The sequence below is a fragment of the Cervus canadensis genome, chromosome 32, assembly GCF_019320065.1.
Source record: "Cervus canadensis isolate Bull #8, Minnesota chromosome 32, ASM1932006v1, whole genome shotgun sequence".
Lineage (NCBI taxonomy): Eukaryota > Metazoa > Chordata > Mammalia > Artiodactyla > Cervidae > Cervus > Cervus canadensis.
Genome location: NC_057417.1, coordinates 31,257,693 through 31,271,149, shown reverse-complemented (window position 1 = coordinate 31,271,149; position 13,457 = coordinate 31,257,693). Strand labels below are relative to the sequence as shown.

Here is a 13,457-nt window from a genome sequence, read left to right as displayed (position 1 = left end):
GCAGCCTACCAGGCTCCTCCGTCCACAGGATTTTCCAGGCAAGAGTACTGGAGTGGGGTGCCAATGCCTTCTCCGTGAGTGTATAAAGCCGGCTAATCAGTGGTTAAGGAGGATAAACTGATGAGGTCAGTGGTAAAGTTCAAGGGTCAGGAGTGGACCAAGAAGCCCAGGTTAATTTGCTTAACATAAGCTACACTCCAACAAACAAAATAAAGCTTGCACTCATGAGACTTCCCTGGTGGTCTGGTGGCTAAGACTCCCTACCAGTGCAGGGGGCCTGGTCCAGTCCCTGGTGAGGGATCTCGATCCCGTATGCCGCAACTGAGACCCAGCACAGCCAGATAAACTAACTTGCACTCTTACCTTCAAGTCCCTGATATTTATATACCTGTCGGAATACGGGTCTGTCTATTTATCTGTTCTCCACCAGAAGCCTTCCAGGCAGGGCCCACCTTCCACTTGCCTTATGCTTTACTCTGCACCCACCACCAGGCGATGCCTCCTGATCAGGAACAGTTTGAGGAGCTTCTCATGGCACTAAGTGAAGTGAAATGAAGTCGCTCGGTCGTCTCTGACTTTGCGACCCCATGGACTGTAGCCTGCCAGGCTCCTCCGTCCATGGGATTTTCCAGGCATGAGAACTGGAGTGGGTTGCCATTTCCTTCTCCAGGGGATCTTCCCGACCCAGGGATCGAACCTGGGTCTCCCACATTGCAGGCAGCCTCCTTACCCTCTGAGCTACCAGAGAAATCAAATGGCGCTAAAGTCTCACAGAATATTCAAAACCAGATGATGATCTGTGTTAGACCTGCATAAAAAAGGAATGTTCTGCATATTTGACTCCAGGAATATAATTTGGCCAGCACACCAATTGTACCTAAAATGTGTTCATTGTCAAGACATTTACAGCCATTTACAGACAAGGTTTTTTACTAAGCTACCCCAGAGTGGTGTTTCCCATCCCAGACCCCATCAGCAACCTCTCCAGCATAGAAGTGGAACCCTGCCCACAGCCAGCATCACAGGTATCATCTGCCCTGGAAGAAAAGCTTAAGGAAATTCTACAGGTACTTTTGAGAGTAAAGCAATGCTCACTGGAAGAGATGCTAAGACGAGAGGCACACACCAAGACGTAAGGCCACGCTAATCATAGGGCTAGGTGTGCGAGACCAAACAAAGCATCATGAAGATAGTATAAGAGAACATCCTAACAATCTTGAGATAAGGGAGGATTTCAACAAAAGAGATGCAAAAAGCACCAACCTTAAAGGAAAAAATTAATACACTCAATTATTTTGTTATTTAGTCGCTAAGTTGTGTCCAACTCTTTGTGATCCCGTGGACTGCAGCACGCCAGGCTCTCCTGTCCTTCAGTGTCTCCTGGAGTTTGCTCAGATTCATGTCCATTGAGTCAGTGATGCCATCCAACCATCTCATCCTCTGTCACCCCCTTCTCCTCCTGCCCTCCATCTTTCCTAGCATCAGGGTCTTTTCCAGTGAGTCAGCTTTTCACATCAGGTGGCCAAAATATTGGCGCTTCAATCTCAACCATCAGTTCTTCCAATGAATATTCAGGATTGATTTCCTTTAGGATTGACTGGTTTGATCTCCTTGGGGTCCAAGGGACTCTCAAGCGTCTTCTGTACAAGAGTCTTCGAAAGCATTTATTATGGAAGCAACCTAGATGTCCATTGGCAGACAGATGGATAAGAGAGCTGTGGTACATATACACAATGGAATATTACTCAGCTATTAAAAAGAATGCATTGAATCAGTTCTAATGAGGTGGATGAAACTGGAGCCTATTATACAGAGCAGAGTAAGTCAGAAAGAAAAACACCAATACAGTATATTAATGCATATATGTGGAATTTAGAAAGATGGTAACGATGACCCTATATGCGAGACAGCAAAAGAGACACAGATGTAAAGAACAGACTTTTGGACTCTGTGGGAGAAGCCAAGGGTGGGATGATTTGAGAGAATAGCATTGAAACATGTATATTACATGTGAAATAGATCGCCAGTCCGGGTTCAATGCATGAGACAGGGTGCTCAGGGCTGGTGCACTGGGATGACCCTGAGGGATGGGATGGGAGGGAGGTGGGAGGGAGGGTCAGGATGGGGAACTCATGTATACCCATGGCTGATTCATGTGAATGTATAGCAAAAACCACCACAATATTGTAAAGTAATTAGCCTCCAATTAAAATTTTAAAAAAAGAAAAAATAATTTTTAAAAAAGAAAGCATTTATTCTCTTCAATTACTTTATTTTTTGATGATTTTTTAGTTGGAGTATCGTTTATTTACAATGTTGTGTTTCTGCTGTGCAACAGAGTGGATCAACTGTGCGTATACACACACCCACTCTTTTTTAGGTTCTTTCCGCACGTAGGACATTGGAGAGTATTGAGTAGAATTCCTCGTGCTATACAGTAGGTTCTTATTAGTTCTGTTTTACACATAGTAGTGTATATGTCAGTCCCAATCTCCCAGGTTGTCCCTCCCCCTTGAACTACTTTAAAATCAAAAACTTCTCTTGATCATTAAGAGGGTGAAAAGGCAAGCCACCTTGAGATCGACATGTACACGCTGCTATATTTAAAACAGATAACCAACAAGGTCCTACTGGATAGCACAGAGAACTCTGCTCAACGTTATGTAGCAGCCTGGAGGGGAGGGGCGTTTGGGGGAGAATGGATACATGTAGGGCTGAGTCCCTTTGCTGCTCACCTGAAACTGTGGCAACACTGTTAATCAGCTATCCTCCAGTACAAAATAAAAAGTTCCAAAATGTTTAAATAAATAAAATATTAAAAAACAAACAAACCCCCAAATGGCAAACCACCGAGCAGGAGAAGATATTTGCAACACCTGTTGCCAACAAAGGGCCAGGATCTAGATTATCCAAAGAACGCCTGTCAATCAGTATGAACAAGACAAACACTTTAAAAAAAAAACAAAGGACTCGAATCAAATTTTAAGAAATAAAAAAGGGGGAAACTACAGATGGTCAGTAAATGTAGGGAAAAGTGCTCAACCTCAGCAAGCAGAGACATGCAGATAAAACCCACAATGGACACCCACCAGGAAGGCCGCATGGACTTGTAGGTTGATGCTATCACTGGGGAAATTGGTCTGACATCATCACTTATCTCTGATGCCGAAGCTAGGACTGGCCTGGGGACAGTATTGCCTTAGATCGTACACACAGCAGGAGCGGGTGCAAGAGCGTTCTCAGCAGCCTTGTCTGTCATGGCCCGAGTGTCCATCACCGCTAGAATGGATACATAAATGTGGTCTGTTTATTTATATGTGATACTATTGGTAACAAGAAAAACAGAATGAAGGACAACAATGCAACAACATGGATGAATCTTGAACATGTGCCAAGTGAAAAAGCCAAACCCTCAAAGAGGCTCATATGATCCTTTTATAGGTGAAATTCAAAAATAGGCAAGAACTTAATTATAACATTGAAGGATGTACGTTTAATGGTCAAAGTATAAAGACAGTGAGTACCGTAATGTTACCATAGCAACCAGGATGTAGATGCCTTTGGCGGCACCAAAGGGGCATACTGAGGCTTTGAGATTGTTGCCAACATTCTAGTTCTTGACCCATGTGGTGGTTACATGTTTTGCTTGAAAATAATTCACATTTAATCTTCTATATTTTTCTCTGCATTTTATATTTTACAATTTAAAAAGGTTCTTTTCTTTCTTTCTTTTTTTTTTTTGAAAAGGACGTATAGTTAAAGTGGCTGTCCTAGTTTTGCATGAGTGGGATGACTTACCAGTCACAGCACCACAGGATTTTCTTTCCTTTTGGCCTCAACTCTCAGCTTGTGGAATCAGACCCGTGTCCCGTGCACTGGGGAGGTGGATTCTTAGCCACTGGACCACGGGGGAAGTCCCCCACACATGAGTTTTAAAAAGGCCATAGCTGGAACTGTCCAGAAAAAAGACAAGACCAGGTAAGCTGGGAATCTGAGGCAGAGAGAGAATTCTGGGATGATAGTGACACCGATGATGAAGATGATGATAAGCTTGAGTTAAAAGTCATTTCCAGAAAAGTAAGGGCGAAAAACATCTTTTCAAGATAATAATTTATCCCAAATGTGGCTTGACAATAAGTACATGAAACCAAGTTAATAAATATTATAGACATGTATTTCATTGTCATCCTCAAAAAACTGAGCCCAAGTGAATCCCAGCTTCTCTTGGGGAAAGAGGAGGGTCCTCCGTGTTCACACAGCCCCAGAGCCCCACCTACAGCATCCTTGGGTTCCTGGAAGGAGAGTAATTTGCCCATTTTCACACCGCCACTCAGGATTCTTGGGTCGCAAACCAAACCATGAAAGGGAATCCCTGGTGATGGGTTTTGTTTAGCTTGTGGAATCGACACAGGGCTGCCAAACCAGGTTCAAAACAGGCAGGAGCCAAGGGCCCCTGAGAGCCCCGGTGGCCGTCTGATCAGGAGGCATGTAGCGAGGCTTTCGGGGCATTAGGATTTCTCTGATGGGCAGCAGTTTAGTGGAGGCCAGAATACAGTGAAGGTGTGAGGACGCGGGGGAGGGAAGTGGACAAAGGGAACGTCAAGTGCGAAGGCCCGGAAGCAGGGACTTTGGCCAGCTGACTGGAGCCCAGGTGCAGGAGGCCCAGGGGGAGGTGGCCTCTGGGGCCGCGGCGAACCCGTGAGCTCATACTGATGCTCTGCAGGGACCCGGGACTGTGAAGGGTGCACAGGATGGTGGTTACCCAGAAGTGGAGGAGTACTGTGTGTGCATGCTAAGTCGGTTCAGTCATGTCAGACTCTTTGCAACCCTGTGGACTGTAGCCCACCAGTCTCCTCTGGCCATGGGGATTCTCCAGGCAAGAACACTATACAGGAGTGAGTTGCCATGCCCTCCTCCAGCGGATCTCCCCCACTCAGGAATCGAACCCAGGTCTCTCATGTCTCCTGCACTGGCAGGCGGGTTCTTTACCACTAGTGCCTCCTAGGCAACTGTGTTTAGGTTTCACTGATTTCATTGTCTACTCAGGGTGGCCCCTGAGGTCTCTGCCTCTCCCCCCATAAAACTCCTTCCCTGGAATGGGGGCTGACAAGTAACAACCTTTTAGCTGGCAGAATAATGCAAAGAGAAAGGGATTTTGCAGGTGTAATTACAATACCAAATCAGTCGAGTCTGAGTTATTCAGAATGAAGATTATCTTGGGTGATCTTGGCTCATTTATATAAAAGCCCTTTGCAGAAGGACCTCACTCTTTGAGGCGAGAAACTCTCTCTCCTGATGGCCTTGCAGAAGCAAACAGCCAGGCTGTGAGCAGCCCCCGGGGGAGCGCGGGCAACCTCTAGATCCAAGGACGTCCAGCAGTCACGAAGCCTGCACCCTCAGTCAGCAGCTTCCAAGAAGTGAATCCTGCCGGCAGTTTGCATGGACCGACAGCAGATCCTTCTCACTCAGACCTCCAGGTAAGGTTGCAGCCCAGTCGACTGCAAACTTGTGAGCCCCCCGAGCAGATGGCCAGTGAAGCCGAGCCCAGGCTCCTGAGGCAGAGAAACTGTGAGATCACTGATGGGCGCTGTGTTCAGCTGCTAAGTCTGTGGTCCTCTGTTGTGTAGCACAGAAAACTAATCCAGTGGGCAGCTGCTAACATATAGGGGTGTTGTTCCTCCTCCCATTACAAAGTGACGCTGCATACTTGCCACTGGCCCCCAGAAAGCAGGAAGTGTCACTCGAGAAGCAGGAGGGGTCTGCCCTAGCACCCACACAGAGCAGCCAGGGAAGGGGGGGATCAGCAGGGTGCTCCCGGGTCATGCAGCCGTCTCCCCAGGTGCCCAGGAGGACTCAACCCTTCATTTCTTTAGGCGGCCTTATTAATTTTCATACAATACAAATAGAACAAACATAACTCTATAATAACACTAACAGGTCAAGTCACTAATTCATAATGACAGGACCGCGTTAGTCAAACATAAAAACCCAGAGATGGGGTACTTCCCTGGTGGTCCAGTGGTTAAGAATCTACCTTGCAATGCAGGGGACGCAGGTTCAATCCCTGGTCGGGGAACTAAGATCCCATATGCCATGGGGCAACTTGGCAACTGAGACCTGATACAGCCAGATAAGTTTAAAAAAGAAAAACAAAACACCCAGAGATGGGTTATGTATTGGCCCAAGAATTTCGCTTGGCTTTTTCCATAAGAAGTTACAGAATACCATCAAGCAAGACTTTATAGATGGCATTGTTTTAGAGGAAATACAAGCTGGCAAAGAACTGAAAGCTATGTGAAGGGTTTGAGCTTTCAATTCTGATCGATGCAGCAAATGACATTTACTTACAAACAGCAACTTTAATCTGATGGCCTTGGGAAGAGCAGTCTAGATCCAGCCCCATCCAGGAATTCCTCCATCTATAACCAAAATGCCTTAACCCAGCTGATGAGAGATGGTGTTCTTCTTTTCTGGGGCCTTCACTCCTGGAAAAGTATCAAAATAAATATAACTGTAACCTGAAAAAGATATTTGAAAAAAAGAGGGAATAATGAAGATGTTAGTTTAATTCATGATGTTGCTACTTGGGGTAAGAGATTGGCTTGGTAATCATTGCATTGATATATGCTTTATTCATTGTCTGAGGTGTTTGCAATATTCAAAAGAATCTAACCATGCCATACTTAAAACTGCAGGTTACATTGTATAAGAGAACTGCTTTAATGTGTTTGTAATTGTTATTTAGATGTGCCAAAAAAGAGAGATTTGTAAAATCTGGTTCACTGAACATGAACTGAGTTAAACAGAGTCCACAGCGCATGGACACTCCTGGGAAATCATCAGCAAGGGAAAGGGAACTGCAATCTGATCTGAGGGGGGACCTGGCCTTTGAACGAGCAGGGACAGATATACTGGTCAGACAGAGGACAGAGATCATGGGATCTTGAAGGAGAAGCAAAGATCTCCAAGGAGAAAAAGCAAATTGCACAACAAAACAGAAAGGTGAATCCATGTGGGGGAAGAGTCGACCCTTGTCAATTACACATATGCCTGTTTTTGTTTAGTCGCTAAGTCTTATCCAACTCCATGGTCTGCAGCCCACCAGACTCCTCCATCCATGGGATTCTCCAGGCAAGAATACTAGGGTGGTTGGCCATTTCCTTCTCCAGGGGATCTTCCCGACCCAGGGATCGAACACACATCTCCTGAGCCTCCTGCATTGCAGGCAGAGTCTTTACCACCGAGCCACCTGGGAAGCCTCGCATATACATGTAACAAGAGCGATGACAATTCCCACCTTAAACCATTCGCCACAACGTGTGGGTTGGGGGCGGGGAGGGCAGTCGGGTCTCGCCTGCAGTCAGCTCTCCTGCGCAGGGTCCCCAGGCCGCCCCTGGGCTCCGAGGCCACCCCACACTCCGCTGACAGTCGCTCACTCAGGTGGCGTGTGTTGTCTCCTCTCATAGAGATCCGATGAAGTGCCTCATCTTACTTGAGAGTCCCTTGGCCTGCAAGGAGATCCGACCAGTCCATACTAAATTAGGAGATCAGTCTTGAACATTCACTGGAAGGACTGTTGCTGAAGCTGAGGCTCTAACACTTTGGCCACTTGATGCAAAGAACCTACTCATTGGAAAAGACCCTGATGCTGGGGAAGATTGAAGGCGGGAGGAGAAGGGGACAACAGAGGATGAGATGGATGGCATCACCGACTCGATGGACGTGAGTTTGAGCAAGCTCTGGGAGTTGGTGATGGACAGGGAAGCCTGGCGTGCTGCAGTCCATGGGGTCACAAAGAGTCAGACACGACTGAGAGACTGAACTGACTGACTGGCCTTGTTTTACAGGTGAGGAAACTGAGTCAGAAGTGGGCTCCTTCTTAGTGGGCCAGGACCCGCAGCCCCGAGATGGAAGAGTAGGCTGTGTCCGCTTTAAAAGAGAGACCACACCATTACCCCTGCAGCAGGCTACAGGCCCGGGTTCCTCCAGGTAGGAAGATGGAAGGAGGCCTGTTATAGGGAAGGGCGCCTCTCCTAAATGAGAGGTGAGGGTTACCTAGTGGGAGGCACCAAAGACCCAGTCCTATGCCTCGGCATCCAGCTCAGCTGATTGTAATCGTGTGAATTGCAGGGAAAGCCCAGCCTTGGAAGCGGGTTCCTCGGGCCGGGTGGCCCGTGGGGAGTCCCGGGAACTCGCCACATGGCGCCACACCTGTTAGCACTTTTCACGGCAGCAGCTGAAAGTACTGACAGTCGTGATCACGGGACACGCCTCTGGGCTCCTCTCGCCAGCTCCACGCACAGACCCCAGCGCCCTGCTCCTGGTGGAGCTGCAGAACCCCATGTCCTTTCCTTGGGTCTCCGTGGAAACCGAAGAAGGAACTTGTCCTCGGAAGCAAAGCAGGAGCGGCGGGCCCATTCAAGGGGCCTGCTTCCTGGAGCCTCAGCGCTCTGCTTGCTGACAGTCCTCCCCCGCGGGTCCCCGCCGCCCTGGAGGACGTGGGCGAGCGCCTGGCGGGCCTTTGTCGCGGTGCCTGCCGCCGTTGGACCTCCCCTGGCCGGCTCTCCAGGCCCTGCGGCTTGGGCTCCCGCTGCTGCTTAGTCGCCGAGACTCCTCTGCGACCCCGTGGACCGTAGCCCGCCAGGCTCCTCAGTCCATGGGATTTGCCAGGCAAGAGTACTGGAGTGGGTTGCCGGGTCCTTCTCCGGGGGATCTTCCCGATGCGGGGGTCGAACCCACGTCTCCTGCGTGGGCAGGCACAGCCCCCGGAGGAGCCCCCCCACTCGTCGTTTTTGTGTTAGTTGCTCAGTCGTGTCTGACTCTTTGCGACCCCGTGGACCGTAGCCTGCCAGGCTCCTCTGTCCATGGAGCTCTCCAGGCCAGAATACCACTCGTAAGCCGTGGTTTTTATCAAGGACCCCCTGAACAGTGGTATGAAACGGGCTCCTCTCCAAGCGCCCCAGCTGCCAGAGGTGGAATCCGGACTGGGGCTTCTTCCCCGCGGTGGCGGCTGCAGGCTCAGAACCTGAGAACCTTGGATTGTGAGGCCGCATTCTGTGCCCCCAGGGGCCGGCCGGCCCCACTCCTCCAGGCCTTCTGCCCGCGATGGCCCCGCCCCCGGGGCCTTCTGCGTCCCTCATTCATGTCGCCCCCTGCCTCCTGCTCTCTTCTGGAGCCTAAGGGCGCTCTTCCCGGCCCCGTCCGTGGGCTCCCTCCTCCCGCCCAGGGGCCTCTCGCTGAAGCCAGCCATGTCCACCGTGCAGGCGGCAGGTAGGAGCGGGGAGGGTGGGCCTGGCCGGGGAGGGGATGGAGGGGGTGGGGGAGAGGGTCCCTTCTCCTTCCTGAGGAACCCTGCCCATTTTACAAAGCCAGGGCCGCGTGGTTTCTTCTGCTTCTCTCTGCGGTTGCAGGAAAACCAAGTTGAAGGGCTTGCTGACAGAATAATGAATGACCTAGAGAGCGGGGATCGAGGCCCTCCCAGGCCCTGCAGGGCCCTGACCGATCAGGCGCCGGGGGGCGGCCCACAGAGGCCCCTTCCTGACCCCAGGCCGTGCCCTCTCCTCTCGGTGTGCGAGTGGTCATTCGCTTGCCCCCAACCAGAGAGATGCCCAGGTGTCACCAAATTCACTGCTCTGGTAAAGGGTCCCAAGTCCACGCGGTGGCGGATTTCAGAGAGAAATCCTTTCTGTCAGTCTGAGTACCTTTCACTGACGTCTGGCAGAGGCTGGAAATTCTCCCCTGAAAGATGCTCTGTCGTCACAGAAGACAGAGCGGGTCCTAAAGAGCAGGCATCGTCTTAACAAGCGTCTCCCTACTATCTGGACACTGGCTTTTTAAGACTTTTTCAAAGCGCACCATTTTTACATCTTTATTGAGTCTGTTGCAATACTGCTTCTGTTTTTATGTTTTGTTTTTTTAGCCATGAGGCATGAGCTCTGGACCAGGGATCAAACCTGCATCCCTTGCGTTAGAAGGTCAAGTCTTAACCATTGGACCACCAGGGAAGTCCCTGGGTCCTTTGATTTTGTAAAACCGGGAATGGCCTTCGGGAATGATCCAGCCTGAGGGGTACACCTCATGGTCTCTGGGCCAGAGCTCAGTCTGGAGCAGAGGGACCTAGGTGTGAACCCTCACCTGGGCAGGCGACCTTGAGCTCCGTTAAGACGTTCATGGAACATCCAGCAGGTTCCAGGCACTGGAGATGCAGAAATAAGACACAAGGGGCTCAGTGGACCTGACTCAGTGGGGAGATGAACTCTCTCCCCCAGGTTAGGGTGGTACCCAAGTGTCACAGCCCTGATACGAAGTGGGGGTCCCTGCAGTGTCCACGCACACTCAGAGTGGGACACACGTGGACTTCACCCTTGAAATGGCGATTCTGTCGTGGAAGGTGATGAGGTGAACCTGCCCCCAGGAGAGGGGACACTGTTATAGTCCTGAGGGATGCTGAGTGTCTCTGTAAGGAAGCCGGGCTTCCAGAAGCGAAATGACTTGTCAAGTCACACGGGGAGCATGTGGGACAGGCAGAGTGGGGACCAGAGCACGCTTCCTCCCACAGCGTCCAAACGAGCTGAGGTTTCCCTGGGCTCTTCCTACCTCCCGTCAGGAAGTCCCGGAGAAGCACCCTGCTCTGTTCCTCTGAACGTGGCAGTGATGAAAGGCACTCGATTCACCTTGCGTGTGGTCGCCACCAACATGTGGACTTCGTGTTTTAGCCCGTGCTTGGTCTAGACACGTCAGTGACATCTTTTGATACTGCAGGGCTGTTCAGAGGTTTTGAGTACAGCTGCTTGGTAACTTAGCCAGAAACTTGCCATCTACTATTGACTCTGTTCTTGTGAGAATTACTAGGAAATTCTGACTTCAAGAGATGATTTCTGTGTTCCACTGCACTAGTAAATGTGTTCTACCCGGCAGGATTATGCAGTGAGGAGCACCTCTGAGAGAACGAAGGGTGTGAAGGTGTTTTAGATCTTATTTTTGGCTGCAGCGGGTCTTCGTTGCTGCGAGCGGGCTTCCCACGGCGGTGACTTCTCTTCGTGGGGAACACAGGCTCTACCACTTGCAGGCTCAGTAGTTGTGGTTTGAAGGCTTAGTTGCCCCATGGCACATGGGATCTTCATTCCTGGACTAGGGATCGAACCCACGTTTCCCGCATTGGCAGGCAGATTCTTAACCACTGATCCACCAGGGCAGTCCAGTATGGATTTAAGTATAGTAAGCCATCCAGGCGGACCCCAGAGGTATTTTGGGGTTTGGTTCACCACAGAAAAGTGAGTGCATATAAAAGTTATGCTTACAACACCCTGTAGTCTGTTAATAGCACTATGTCTAAAAAACTTACATACCTTAATTTATTAATTTTTTTATTGAAGGATAGTTGCTTGACAGAATTTTGTTTTCTGTCAAACTTCAGTATGAATCGGCCATAGGTATACATGTATCCCCTCCCTTTTGAACCTCCCTCCCCATCCCCATACCTTAATATAAAGATACTTTATTGATAAAAAATACTAACCATCATCTAAGCCTTTAGTGATCACAGCTGTGACATCAAAGATCACTGATCACAGGTCACCATCACAAATGTAATAATGAACCAACTTGAAATATTGGGACAGTTACCAAAACGTAAAACAGAGACAGGAAGTGAGCATGTGCTGTTGTAAAACTGGCTCTTGACAGACTTGCCATGGGCTTCCCTTTCTTTAATTAAAAAAAAACAGTATCTGCAAAGTGCACTGGAGGTCTGTCTATGCTTTCAGTAAGACTCACCACGTGACTTGCACAAAATTATTGCCTGTGTGGTATAAAAACATCTGTGCTTAATTTATAAAATATTTAGAAAGATTTGTCTAGTAGAACTGTAAGGCTTGCCACAGGCTTACCATCAAACTGAAAACTCAGTGTTTATCTAAGAGAAACATTTAGCAAATATTTGGTAAGGGCTTTCTCTGAGCCAGGCAGTCTGTAATCAGTTACAGTCTTGGATTTTGAAATGATATTTGCTTCCTTCTTTTTTTATTTTTTTGCCACAATCCCAACCATGTGAGATTGTAGCTTGAATGTGTGAGCAGCCCATGTGATGGGTTGCAGCACTTCTCAAAGCCTGCCGGAAAGGGCACCAACCTGCTTTTGGTTTCCTCTGACTACAGCTGAGGACAGTTCTTGGGGACTGTCAAGGTCTGCAGGGAGGACAGTGTCAGCTTCCCTGCCCGCCCCCCGAAACCCCCCCACCCCCAGCCAGGGGACAGCGCGTCCACTGCCCGACCACATCCCCTGCCGAGGGCTCCCAGCAAAAACATGCACACGTACCAGTTAAAACCATATTCTCACTTCTGTGGAACTGGCAATGCTAAAATATATATTTTTGGGGGTTAATTTACTCATGATATAAAACTGGATTAGGAGCAGAATTTCAGCGATCTGAAAAATATGCCCAGGAGGGAGGTATTTTTTTTTTTTCCTATTTTTAAAAATGTTTGACTTTGCTGGGTCTTCCCTGGGGCGTGGGCTTCTCTCTAGCTGCGGCCCCCTGGCAGCACACAGGCTGCTCATGGCCGTGGTTCTGCTGCTGCGGAAGCGTGGGCTCTAAGGCCTGCAGGCTTCCGCAGTCACAGATTCTGGGCTCCAGAGCACAAGCTCAGTTGTTGTGGCACACGGGCATGTGGGATCTTCCCGGAACAGGGATCGAACCTGCATCTCCTGCACTGGCAGGCAGATTTTTTACCGCTGTGCCACCAGGGGAGCCTGAGGAGGTGTGTTTCTGTTAAAAGGAGCGCCCTGTGGCTGGCTTCTCTGGTGCATCTGGCATGGAGGTGCGGTTCCTTAGGGTCACAAGTCCACATCTGGGGTCCAGAGACCCGCCTTCTGTGGCTTGGGGACCGGGGAAAGGCCCCGCCACTTCTCTCTGCCCGGGCTTCCTCGTTAAGCGGTTGGGGGATGCCGGTGCCTACTTCTCGGGATGGCCCCGGGATGAGCTGAGGTAGGAGGTGGCTTGGAGGTGAGGTTACTCCCAGAAGCTCGTCTTGCTTCCTGTTTCACACAGAGGCCATCGGAAGAAAGCGTCCCCTCTGCCCACCTGCATAGGCACCCATGTGTCCAGGATCCCGCCAGGGACCTCATCCCCTTTCTCCTCCCCCCCACCAGCCCTTCCTCCCACTCCCCCTCAGCATCTGATTGTTCCCAGCAACTTAAGAACCTGCTGTTACTTCCCCTTCCATTCAAACACCCGAAAGCTAGCAACATACAAGAGCTGGTCCTTCCAGGCTCCTCGTGGGTGGACTCTCCCGCCTCCTTCCAGACCTGCGCACCTTGCGGCCTGGCTCGCCTTGAATACCAGTGTAACACGCCCCGCCCCTGCTCATTCTGCTCACCCAACCCCCCACCCCCCATTAGAGCATCAGCTCCGTGAGGTGGGGGGTCACTAGTGTTGTTGCCTCCTGGGGCAGAGTGTC

At 50.0% G+C, this 13,457-nt stretch overlaps 1 long non-coding RNA gene across 1 annotated transcript; it reads right to left on the bottom strand.

Moving 5' to 3' along the window:
* Positions 1-3,240: 3,240 nt before the first annotated feature.
* On the bottom strand, positions 3,241-6,481 carry LOC122433312. The gene is made up of 3 exons (XR_006267073.1): positions 6,349-6,481; positions 3,799-3,953; positions 3,241-3,279 (listed from the first exon to the last, which is right to left on the bottom strand). It is a non-coding gene; the product is annotated as an uncharacterized LOC122433312 (long non-coding RNA).
* Between the last annotated feature and the right edge of the window lie 6,976 nt (positions 6,482-13,457).